Raw genomic sequence first — 13,047 nt, forward strand, 5'->3', positions numbered from 1 at the left:
TCGGAAAGGGCAGACAAATAAAAAGTGTCAAATTTTTAAAGTGCGTGTACATAAATGCTAGAAGTCTAAATAATAAGATGGGTGAACTAGAGTGCTTCATGTTAAAGGAGGATATTGATATAATAGGCATCACAGAAACTTGGTGGAGTGAGGACAATCAATGGGACACAATCATTCCGGGATACAAAATATATTAGAAGGACAGAACAAATCATGCGGGGGGAGTGGCACTATATGTGAAAGAAAATATAGAATCAAATGAAGTAAAAATCTTAAATGAATCCACATGTTCCATAGAATCTCTATGGATAGTAATTCCATGCTCTAATAAGAATATAATAGTAGGGATGCATTATCGACCACCTGACCAGGACAGTGATAGTGACTATGAAATGCTAAGGGAGATTAGAGAGGCTATCAAAATAAAGAACTCAATAATAGTGGGGGATTTCAATTATCCCCATATTGACTGGGTACATGTCACCTCAGGACGAAATGCAGAGACAAAATTTGTCATTACTTTAAATGACTGCTTCTTGGAGCAGCCGGTATGGGAACCGACAGAGGGAGAGGCAACTCTCGATTTAGTCCTGAGTGGAGCGCAGAATCTGGTCCAAGAGGTAACTATAACAGGACTGCTTGGAAATAGTGACCATAATATAATAACATTTAACATTCCTGTGGTGGGAAGAACACCTCAGCAGCCCAACACTGTGGCATTTAATTTCAGAAAGGGGAACTATGCAAAAATGAAGAGGTTAGTTAAACAGAAATTAAAAGGTACAGTGACTAAAGTGAAATCCCTGCAAGCTGCATGGACACTTTTCAAAGACACCATCCTAGAGGCTCAACTTAAATGTACTGTATACCCCAAATTAAAAACAAACAAACAAACAAAACAATAAAAGAACTAAAAAAGAGCCACTGTGGCTTAACAACCATTTAAAAGAAGCAATGAGAGATTAAAAAGGCAACTTTTAAAAAATGGAAGTCAAATCCTAGTGAGGTAAATAGAAAGGAGCATAAACACTGCCAAATTAAGTGTAAAAATGTAATAAGAAAAGCCAAAAAGGAGTTTGAAGAACAGCTAGCCAAAAACTCAAAAGGTAAGAACAAAATGTTTTTTAAGTACATCAGAAGCAGAAAGTCTGCTAAACGACCAGTGGGTCCCCTGGACGATCTAGATAAAAAAGAGCACTTAAAGATGATAAAGTCATTGCAGAGAAACTAAATGAATTCTTTGCTTCAGTCTTCACGGCTGAGGATGTTAGGCAGATTCCCAAACCTAAGCCATCCTTTGTAGGTGACAAATCTGAGGAATTATCACAGATTGAAGCGTCATTAGAGGAGGTTTTGGAATTAATTGATAAAGTTAACAGTAACAAGTCACCGGGACCTGATGCAATTCACCCAAGATTTCTGAAAGAACTCACATGTGAAATTGTGGAACTATTAACTATGGTTGGAACCTGTCCTTTAAATCAGCTTCTGTACCCAATGACCGGAAGATAGCTAATGTAACACCAATATTTAAAAAGGGCTCTAGAGGTGATCCTGACAATTACATACCAGTACATCTAACATCAGTACCGGGCAAATTAGTTGAAACAATAGTAAAGAATAAAATTGTCAGACACATAGAAGAACATAAATTGTTGGGCAAAAGTCAACATCGCTTCTGTAAAGGGAAATCATGTCTTACTAATCTATTAAAGTTCTTTGAAGGGGTCAACAAACATGTGAACAAGGGGGATCCAGTGGACATAGTGTACTTAGATTTCCAAAAAGCCTTTGACAAGGTCCCTCACCAAAGGCTCTTATGTAAATTAAGTTCTTATGGAATAAGAGGGAAGATCCTTTCATGGATTGAGAACTGGTTAAGACAGGGAACAAAGGAATAAATGGTAAATTTTAAGAATGGAGAGGGGTAACTAGTGGTGTTCCCCAAGGGTCAGTCCTAGGACCAATCCTATTCAACTTATTCATAAATGATCTGAAGAAAGGGGTAAACAGTGAGGTGGCAAAGTTTTCTGATGATACTAAACTGCTCAAGATAGTTAAGACCAAAACAGACTGTGAAGAACTTCAAAAAGATCTCACAAAACTAAGTGATTGGGCAACAAAATGGTAAATGAAATGTAATGTGGATAAATGTAAAGTAATACACATTGGAAAAAATAACCCTAACTATACATACAATATGATGGGGGCTAATTTAGCTACAACTAATCAGGAAAGAGATCTTGGAATCATCGTGGATAGTTCTCTGAACACATCCACGCAGTGTGCAGCGGCAGTCAAAAAAGCAAACAGGATGTTAGGAATCATTAAAAAACAGATCGAGAATAAGATGGAGAATATCTTATTGCCCGTATATAAATCCATGGTACGCCCACATCTTGAATACTGTGTACAGATGTTGTCTCGTCATCTCAAAAAAGATATACTGGCATTAGAAAAGGTTCAGAAAAGGGCAACTAAAATTATTAGGGTTTGGAACGGATGCCATATGAGGAGAGATTAAAGAGCCAAGGACTTTTCAGCTTGGAAAAGAGGAGACGAAGGGGGGGTATGATAGAGGTATATAAAATCATGAGTGGTGTGGAGAAAGTGAATAAGGAAAAGTTATTTACTTGTTCCCATAATATAAGAACTAGGGGCACCAAATGAAATTAATAGGCAGCAGGTTTAAAACAAATAAAAGGAAGTTCTTCTTCACACAGCACACAGTCAACCTGTCGAGCTCCTTGCCTGAGGAGGTTGTGAAGGCTAGGACTACAACAGTGTTCATAAGAGAACTGGATAAATTCATGGAGGTTAAGTCCATTAATGGCTATTAGCCAGGATGTGTAAGAAATGGTGTCCTTAGCCTCTATTTGTCAGAGGGTGGAGATGGATGGCAGGAGAGAGATCACTTGATCATTACCTGTTAGGTTCAGTCTCTCTGGGGCACCTGGCATTGGCTGCTGTCGGCACTGGCTGCTGGGCTGGATGGACCTTTGGTCTGACCCATTATGGCCATTCTTATGTTCTTATGGCCTGCTCGAATGTGTTTACATATTCAGTGTGTTTTAGCAATGCTAGCAATACCACTGCTGAGTTCATGTACTGGATCCTGAGTTGCCAGCAAGCATCTGCTTTTGACAGGGTCTGATTGTTGCTCATAGGATAACTTTTGTTGACTTTGGTTCAGGCCTCAGGCCTTGCACTAGGCCCATGCTTCAGGCTCTCTCTTTCTAGTACAACGCATATGATCATGAGCTGAAATGGTAGTTACACTTATCAGTATGCTAACCTATAGAAGAAGGACACCTCAACATTAGTAGGATGAGAAAATACATATAAGTAAAAGTGGAAAAAACCCTACTGAATATTCATTAGATATAGTGGCGTCAACATAACATATTATTAAAGTTGCATCCCAGCCTATGGACAATAGGGGAGAGAAAAGATGTAACTCTTGGAAGGGGCTAGAATGATGGCCCCTGGTGATGAGGAGGAAGAGGATGGTGATGAAGATAATTGCTAACATTTCAGACCATCCTGGGAAGAAGGATAAAGGAGTTTGCGGCACAAGTGGTGTTCTCGTCCATCCTCCCTGTGGAAGGAAAAGACCCAGGTAGAGATTGTCGAATGATGGAAGTCAATGAATGGCTACACAAGTGGTGTTAGGGAAAAGGCTTTAGATTCTTTGACCATGGGATGGTGGTCCGAGAAGGAGGAGTGCTAGGCAGAGACGAGCTTCACCTAATGAAGAGAGGGAAGAGCATCTTCGCAAGCAGGCTGGCTAACCTAGTGAGGAGGGCTTTAAACTAGGTTCACTGGGGGAAGGAGACCAAAGCCCTGAGGTAAGTGGGGAAATGGGATACCGGGAAGAAGCACGAGCAGGAGAGCATAAGAGGGGAGGACTTCTGTCTCATACTGAGAAAGCGGGATGATCAGCGAGTTACCTTAAGTGCCTATACACAAATGCAAGAAACCTGGGAAACAAGCAGGGAGAACTGGAAGTTCTGGCACAGTCAAGGAACTATGATGGGATTGGAATAACAGAGTCTTGGTGGGATAACTCACATGACTGGAGTACTGTCATGGATGGATATAAACTGTTCATGAAGGACAGGCAGTGCAGAAAAAGTGAGGGGAGTTGCATTGTATGTAAGAGAGCAGTATGACTGCTCAGAGCTCCAGTATGAAACTGCAGAAAAACCTGAGAGTCTCTGGATTAAGTTAGAAGTGTGAGCAACAAGGGTGATGTCATGGTGGGAGTATGCTATAGACCACCAGACCATGGGGGTGAGGTGGACAAGGCTTTCTTCTGGCAACTAACAGAAGTTACTAGATCACAGGACCTGGTTCTCATGGGAGACTTCAATCACCATGATATCTGCTGGGAGAGCAATACAGCAGTGCACAGACAATCCAGGAAGTTTTTGGAAAGTGTAGGGGACAATTTCCTGGTACAAGTGCTGGAGGAACCAACTAGGGACAGAGTGCTTCTTGACCTGCTCCTCACAAACAGGGAAGAATTAGTAGGGGAAGAAAAAGTAGATGGGAATCTGGGAGGCAGTGACCATGAGATGATCGAGTTCAGGATCTTGATACAAGGAAGAAAGGAGAGCAGCAGAATATGGACCCTGGACTTCAGAACAGCAGACTTTGACTCTCTCAGAGAACTGATGGGCAGGATCCCCTGGGAGAATAACATGAGGGGGAAAAGAATCCAGGAGAGCTGGCTGTATTTTAAAGAATCATTATTGCGGTTGCAGGAACAAACTATCCCGATGTGTAGAAAGAATAGTAAATATGGCAGGCGACCAGCTTGGCTTAACTGTGAAATTCTTGCTGATCTTAAACACAAAAAAGAAGCTTACAAGAGTGGAAGATTGGACAAATGACCAGAGAGTATAAAACTATTGCTCAGGCATGCAGGATTGACATCAGGAAGGCCAAATCACACTTGGAGTTGCAGCTAGCAAGAGATGTTAAGAGTAACAAGAAGGGTTTCTTCAGGTATGTTAGCAACAAGAAGAAAGTCAAGGAAAGTGTGGGTTCCTTACTAAATGAGGGAGGCAACCTAGTGACAGAGGATGTGGGGAAAAAAATAATGTACTCAATGCTTTTCTTGCCTCTGTCTTCACGAACAAGGTTAGCTCCCAGAATACTGTACTGGGCAGCACAGCATGGGGAGGAGGTGAGCAGCCCACTGTTGAGAAAGAAGTGGTTTGGGACTATTTAGAAAAGCTGGACGAGCACAAGTCCATGGGGCCGGATGCGCTGCATCCGAGGGTGCTAAAGGAGTTGGTGGATGTGATTGCAGAGCCATTTGCCATTATATTTGAAAACACATGGCGATCGAGGGAGGTCCCGGATGATTGGAAAAAGGCTAATGTAGTGCCCATCTTTAAAAAAGGGAAGGAGGAGGATCCGGGGAACTACAGGCCAGTCAGCCTCACCTCAGTCTCTGGAAAATCATGGAGCAGGTCCTTAAGGAATCAATTCTGAAGCACTTAGAGTAGAAGACAGTGATCAGGAACAGTCAGCATGGATTCACCAAGGGCAGGTCATGCCTCACTTACCTAATTGCCTTATATGACGAGATAACTGGCTCTGTGGATGAGGGGAAAGCAGTGGACATGTTATTCCTTGACTTTAGCAAAGCATTTGATACGGACTCCCACAGTATTCTTGCCGGCAAGTTAAAGAAGTATGGGCTGGCTGAATGGACTATAAGGTGGATAGAAAGCTGGCTAGATCGTTGGTCTCAATGGATAGTGATCAATGGCTATATGTCTAGTTGGCAGCCAGTATCAAGCGGAGTGCCCCAGGGGTCGGTCCTGGGGCCTGTTTTGTTCAATATCTTTATTAATGATCTGGAGGATGGCGTGGACTGCATCCTTAGCAAGTTTGCAGATGACACTAAACTGGGAGGAGTGGTAGATACGCTGGAGGGTAGGGATCGGATACAGAGGGACCTAGACAAATTAGAGGATTGGGCCAAAAGAAATCTTATGAGGTTCAACAAGGACAAGTGCAGAGTCCTGCACTTAGGACGGAAGAATCCCATGCACTGCTACAGACTAGGGACCGAATGGCTAGGTAGCAGTTCTGCTGAAAAGGACCTAGGGGTCACAGTGGACGAGAAGCTGGATATGAGTCAACAGTGTGCTCTTGTTGCCAAGAAGGCTAACGGCATTTTGGGCTGTATAAGTAGGGGCATTGCCAGCAGTTCGAGGGACGTGGTCGTTCCCCTCTATTCGGCATTAGTGAGGCCTCATCTGGAGTACCGTGTCCAGTCTGGGGCCCCACACTACAAGAAGGATGTGGAAAAATTGGACTCTGGTCCAGTGGAGGGCAACAAAAATGATTAGGGGGCTGGAGCACATGACTTATGAGGAGAGGCTGAGGGAACTTGGTCCTGCTTTGAGCAGGGGGTTGGACTAGATGACCTCTTGAGGTCCCTTCCAACTCTGATATTCTATGATTCTATGATTCTATGAACTGGGATTGTTTAGTCTGCAGAAGAAAAGAATGAGGGGGGATTTGATAGCTGCTTTCAACTACCTGAAAGGGGGTTCCAAAGAGGATGGATCTAGACTGTTCTCAGTAGTAGCAGATGACAGAACGAGGAGTAACGGTCTCAAGTTGCAGTGGGGGAGGTTTAGGTTGGATATTAGGAAAAACTTTTTCACTAGGAGGGTAGTGAAGCACTGGAATGGGTTACCTAGGGAAGTGGTGGAATCTCCGTCCTTAGAGGTTTTTAAGGTCAGGCTTGACAAAGCCCTGGCTGGGTTGATTTAGTTGGGGATTGGTCCTGCTTTGAGCAGGGGGTTGGACTAGATGACCTCCAGAGGTCCCTTCCAACCCTGATATCATATGATTATGTGAAAGTAGGGAACCACCCATGGACCTCTGGGTCACAGTCCAAAATCAACAAGCTGAAATTCAGTACAGCACAAAATACTCCCAGCTCCTCCAGCTTTAGTCACTTGAATTCAGAAGAACATCAAATGACCCTGAGGCTGAGTACTGGAGGCCCCCCCCCCCCAGCACCTATCCCAGCTAAGCCATCACCATCCTTAGTCTTTTTGTGCTGGGACTCCTGTCAGAGACATGGATCCATATCTCTGCTGAAATGAAAGTGGCTGAGACTCCTCCAACTCTGGTGTCCACTACATGGATTCCAGCTGAGCAGGTGGCCAGGGAGCTGTGGGATATGACATTCAGCAAAGAAAGGCGATCATGAGAACTTCCTAGGAACTGGGAGTAAAAGGAAATAACCTTCTAGAGGTCCATGGGTGGTTCCCTACTTTTATATAATCATATGATATCAGGGTTGAAAGGGACCTCTGGAGTGGAGAAACAACAGGTGTGTTGAACAAGAGGTGGTCTTTAAACAACTCTGCCAATGCTCTTCACTCCCAACCCTCAGCCCTCTCCTAGCCTAGCCCTTTCTTCCGTCCCCTCCACAAGTCTGCTGGTAATCCTAAGCCTCAGTCCCCTGTTATCCCAGGCTCCTCCGTCCCCACACTCAGTGCCAGTTGTGCACCCTGATGTCTGACACTGAGAACTGTTTCCATTCACTACTTGGCTGTGTGTGGGGATGCCCCTTTCACTGAGTGAGTCACATGGAGCTGTCCATGCTGATACGCTCTGCATGTCGGTCGGGCTCAGTGCGAATAGGCTGATACAGGTGAGAGGGTTTCATCCTCTAGTCTTTTGTGTCCCCAGCCCGTCAGCGTAGAGAGGCAAACCTCTTGGGAGCTGGACCCCTTAGCCCAGTGGGAATCAAAGCCATAAGTCCTGGCTTACAAATCAAGCCCTGAGCTCTGGTTCTAGCACCCCTGTCTGATAGGTCAGAGACAGGGTGAGGGTCTGGGCTGAGGAGCTTGTCTGGGCCCTCTGGAGTGATCCATTCCCCTCAAACTAGCCTTAATGTCTGAGCAGGTACAAGTCTTCCTTGTACACTCTGCAGCCCTTCTGAGCATTTCCTTCTCCTCTTGGCTCTTCATCTTATCCTCTTCTGAGGTGCTCAGAGCTAGGACCCACCCCTGGGCAAACACGGTGGCACAAGATCAAGGTGTGTTTCTGCCAACCCTGCAGAATGATCCCTTTATGCTGAGGGATCCCTGGGAAAAGGGCATTTCCTTGTGGGGACAGCAGTGGGTGGAACAAGTGAAGGCCTGATCCCAGCCCAGGTCCCTCTCTTCTAGTCCCCACTACCTGCCTTGGCAACCCAATGAAATCCACTGGGGTCTTTCCCCTGGCTGTGCATCAGGGCCTACATCGACATAGGGAGTATGATTTTAACCCAGTTTTGAAGAGGGGAGGACTCCTGTCTCATGCTGAGAAAGAGGGATGATCATTGAGTTATCTTAAGTGTCTATACACAAATGCAAGAAGCCTGGGAAACAAGCAGGGAGAACTGGAAGTCCTGGCACAGTCAGGGAACTATGATGTGATTGGAATAACAGAAACTTGGTGGGATAACTCACATGACTGGAGTACTGTCATGGATGGATATAAACTGTTCAGGAAGGACAGGCAGGGCAGAAAAGGTGGGGGAGTTGCGTTGTATGTAAGAGAGGAGTATGACTGCTCAGAGCTCCGGTATGATACTGCAGAAAAACCTGAGAGTCTCTGGATAAAGTTGAGAAGTGTGAGCAACAAGGGTGATGTCGTGGTTGGAGTCTGCTATAGACCACCAGACCAGGGGGATGAGGTGGACGAGGCTTTCTTCTGGCAACTAGCAGATGTTGCTAGATCACAGGCCCTGGTTCTCATGGGAGACTTTAATCACCCTGATATCTGCTGGGAGAGCAATACAGCGGTGCACAGGCAATCCAGGAAATTTTTGGAAAGCGTAGGGGACAATTTCCTGGTGCAAGTGCTGGAGGAACCAACTAGGGGCAAAGCTTTTCTTGACCTGCTGCTCACAAACAGGGAAGAACTAGTAGGGGAAGCAAAAGTGGATGGGAACCTGGGAGGCAGTGACCATGAGATGGTCGAGTTCAGGATCCTGACACAAGGAAGAAAGGAGAGCAGCAGAATATGGACCCTGGACTTCAGAAAAGCAGACTTTGACTCCCTCAGGGAACAGATGGGCAGGATCCCCTGGGAGAATAACATGAAGGGCAAAGGGGTCCAGGAGAGCTGGCTGTATTTTAAAGAATCCTTATTGAGGTTGCAGGAACAAACCAGCTTGGCTAAACAGTGAAATCCTTGCTGATCTTAAACGCAAAAAAGAGGCTTATAAGAAGTGGAAGATTGGACAAATGACCAGGGAGGAGTATAAAAATATTGCTCAGGCGTGCAGGAGTGAAATCAGGAAGGCCAAATCACACTTGGAGTTGCAGTTAGCAAGAGATATTAAGAGTAACAAGAAGGGTTTCTTCAGGTATGTTAGCAACAAGAAGAAAATCAAGGAAAGTGTGGGCCCCTTACTGAATGAGGGAGGCAACCTAGTGACCGAGGATGTGGAAAAAGCTAATGTACTCAATGACTTTTTTGCCTCTGTCTTCACGCACAAGGTCAGCTCCCAGATTGCTGCACTGGGCAGTACAGCATGGGGAGAAGGTGACCAGCCCTCTGTGGAGAAAGAAGTGGTTCGGGACTATTTAGAAAAACTGGACGTGCACAAGTCCATGGGGCCGGATGTGCTGCATCCGAGGGTGCTAAAGGAGTTGGCGGGTGAGATTGCAGAGCCATTAGCCATTATTTTTGAAAACTCATGGCAATCGGGGGAGGTCCCAGATGACTGGAAAAAGGCTAATGTAGTGCCCATCTTTAAAAAAGGGAAGAAGGAGGATCCGGGGAACTACAGGCCAGTCAGCCTCACCTCAGTCCCTGGAAAAATTATGGAGCAGGTCCTCAAGGAATCAATTATGAAACATTTAGAGGAGAGGAAAGTGATCAGGAACAGTCAGCATGGATTCACGAAGGGGAAGTCGTGCCTGACTAACCTAATTGCCTTCTATGATGAGATAACTGGCTCTCAGAGTAACAGCCGTGTTAGTCTGTATCCGCAAAAAGAAGAAAAGGAGTACTTGTGGCACCTTAGAGACTAACAAATTTATTAGAGCATAACTGGCTCTGTGGATGAGGGGAAAGCAGTGGATGTGTTATTTCTTGACTTTAGCAAAGCTTTTGATACTGTCTCCCACAGTATTCTTGCCACCAAGTTAAAGAAGTATGGGCTGGATGAATGGACTGTAAGGTGGATAGAAAGCTGGCTAGATCGTCGGGCTCAACGGGTAGTGATCAATGGCTCCATGTCTAGTTGGCAGACGGTTTCAAGTGGAGTGCCCCAAGGGTTGGTCCTGGGGCCGGTTTTGTTTAATATCTTTATTAATGATCTGGAGGATGGTGTGGACTGCACTCTCAGCAAGTTTGCAGATGACACTGCATCTGGAGGGTAGGGATCGGATACAGAGGGACCTAGACATCCCCTCTATTCGGCATTAGTGAGGCCTCATCTGGAGTACCGTGTCCAGTCTGGGGCCCCACACTACAAGAAGGATGTGGAAAAATTGGACTCTGGTCCAGTGGAGGGCAACAAAAATGATTAGGGGGCTGGAGCACATGACTTATGAGGAGAGGCTGAGGGAACTGGGATTGTTTAGTCTGCAGAAGAAAAGAATGAGGGGGGATTTGATAGCTGCTTTCAACTACCTGAAAGGGGGTTCCAAAGAGGATGGATCTAGACTGTTCTCAGTAGTAGCAGATGACAGAACAAGGAGTAACGGTCTCAAGTTGCAGTGGGGAAGGTTTAGGTTGGGTATTAGGAAAAACTTTTTCACTAGGAGGGTAGTGAAGCACTGGAATGGGTTACCTAGGGAAGTGGTGGAATCTCCGTCCTTAGAGGTTTTTAAGGTCAGGCTTGACAAAGCCCTGGCTGGGTTGATTTAGTTGGGGATTGGTCCTGCTTTGAGCAGGGGGTTGGACTAGATGACCTCCAGAGGTCCCTTCCAACCCTGATATTCTATGATTCTAGGGTGCAACCTAGGCACAGAGATGTTGGATGGCTTCTCCAGCATCACACAGTGTATATCTACACTGCAGAGTCCACTCTGATTCTGACACATGTTTAATCCCAAAACTTCCACCATGCACAGGGTTGTAGTAATTTAGATGGAATATGATTTTTTTAATGAGTCACATGTGTTAACAAGACCTTCTCACTGTCCAATGTTAAACAGTTTTAAACATGGTTTGGGGTTTGGTACCCAGAGCCCTGGGCCTGCTTAATCCCATGGCAAACACACCATTAAAAATCCTTTTGTTAAAGATACAGAAAAAGAAGGAAAAGCGATTGAAGCCTTTGAAATGTCAGGTGTTAAGTCAGGCTTTTAGTTTAACAACCCTGGTTCACTTTCCTTCTAGCTGGAGAGTCTCTGTAAAGGGGAAAAAAAATCCTCAATTGACAGTCTCTTCGTTGGTATTAAAACATCTGAACTCAACAAAATGAAATTCTAGACAAGTATAAAATTCTACACACTACACTGTGTCCTTCTTTGGCAAATCTTCAGATAAAAACAATTTCCTCCCAGATCCCGTTCCCCAAACACACACACTTCTGGAGCTATTCAGTGCCCTGCTGGACTAGGGCCAGATTGAACAAGAGCGGGCAGTGAGCCCCAGGGCCTGCGGAGAAGGGAGGAGGGAGTCCTCAGTGGCCAGAGCACAGCAGGGTGGGAATTAGGGGGAAGGATGAATCGCTCTCAGAAGTCTGGGGCTAAGGGGGAGTTATGGTGTGGGGCCACCCAGGCATGGGGATTTGGAGCAGGGTACAGGGTGCTGGATTCACTGCCCAAACCACAGGCTGCAGTGATTATTGTGTGATGTGATGTTTCCAGTTTGTTTTATTGTTCCTAGTCTCAACCCATGGCAGACACAGGCTGGGGAAGTCAAATGGACATAACAAAATTCAATCTCCTGACATTTGGGGAACTCCCTGATCTGAAAATTCTTCTCTTCCTGGGAAACTGTGGCTGGGAACACCCTCATAATTGCACTAGTTGTGGCTGATCAGCACCTTCATATCTCCATGTACTTCTTCCTGGGGAACTTGTCCTGCTTGGAGACCTGCTACACCTCCACCATCCTGCTCAGGCTGCTGGCCAGTCTCCTGACTGGGGACAAAACTATATTTTTCAATGGCTACTTCACACAACTGTATTTCTTTGGTGCTCTGGCCTCCCATGAGACAACTAAAATACCTTTGAAAATCTGCCCCTTAGCCTGAGGTTTTCAAAGCTGTGTGGGTGAGTTAGACAAAACATCCCCATTGAAATTAAGTTGCAAACTCCCCCGGAAAATCTCAGCACTCATCTTAAAAGAGAAATGGAGATGCTCTGCGTGGATTTACTGAAGCAGAGCATTTATGGTCCTGTCCTGTGTCCATGTAACGCAGAACAAATGGCAGTGAGGGTATGGATAGTTCTGTCAAACTCTTGTTTTCAGCACTGATGCATACAATATGATGGTATCTTTTCTCTTGGCAGGTGACTAAACATTGACCCTGGAGGAGGCGGGTGTGTAATGTCTGATAGCGCACAGAGCTGACACATTGCATAAGGCATACAATCCACTAAATATCATAGCAAATCCCTGCATATACCCCTGTTGTACATTGTTTCTCTATATTTTGCAGTGCGGTTGTGGATGTATTGGTCCCAGGATACTGTTTCTCTGTGTTTTGATAATAAAATCTTGTAATCAAATGCAGAAAATCTAATGAAAATAAAACACAAGGCATGACATTATCGTAAGATTTGTTGATATCTTATCATATGCAGCTAAAGTCACAATGGAGAATCCTGCCAGAACTCAAGTCTGTGTTGTCCAATTGAGGAGAAAGATCGGGGTGTGAGGTGGCCATACTCTTTTCCCATTTAGGGTGGTTTAGCCAGGAGCCAATTGGAATGGAGACAAAAATTGCACAAAATGTATATTTCTGTGACAGAAAAAGCCATTTTACATCGAAATAAATATTTGGGCAAAAAATGACTCTCTCCCTAGGTTCAAGATATGTTTGCATGTAACCGCAGG

The sequence above is a fragment of the Malaclemys terrapin genome, chromosome 12, assembly GCF_027887155.1.
Source record: "Malaclemys terrapin pileata isolate rMalTer1 chromosome 12, rMalTer1.hap1, whole genome shotgun sequence".
Taxonomy (NCBI): Eukaryota; Metazoa; Chordata; order Testudines; family Emydidae; genus Malaclemys; species Malaclemys terrapin.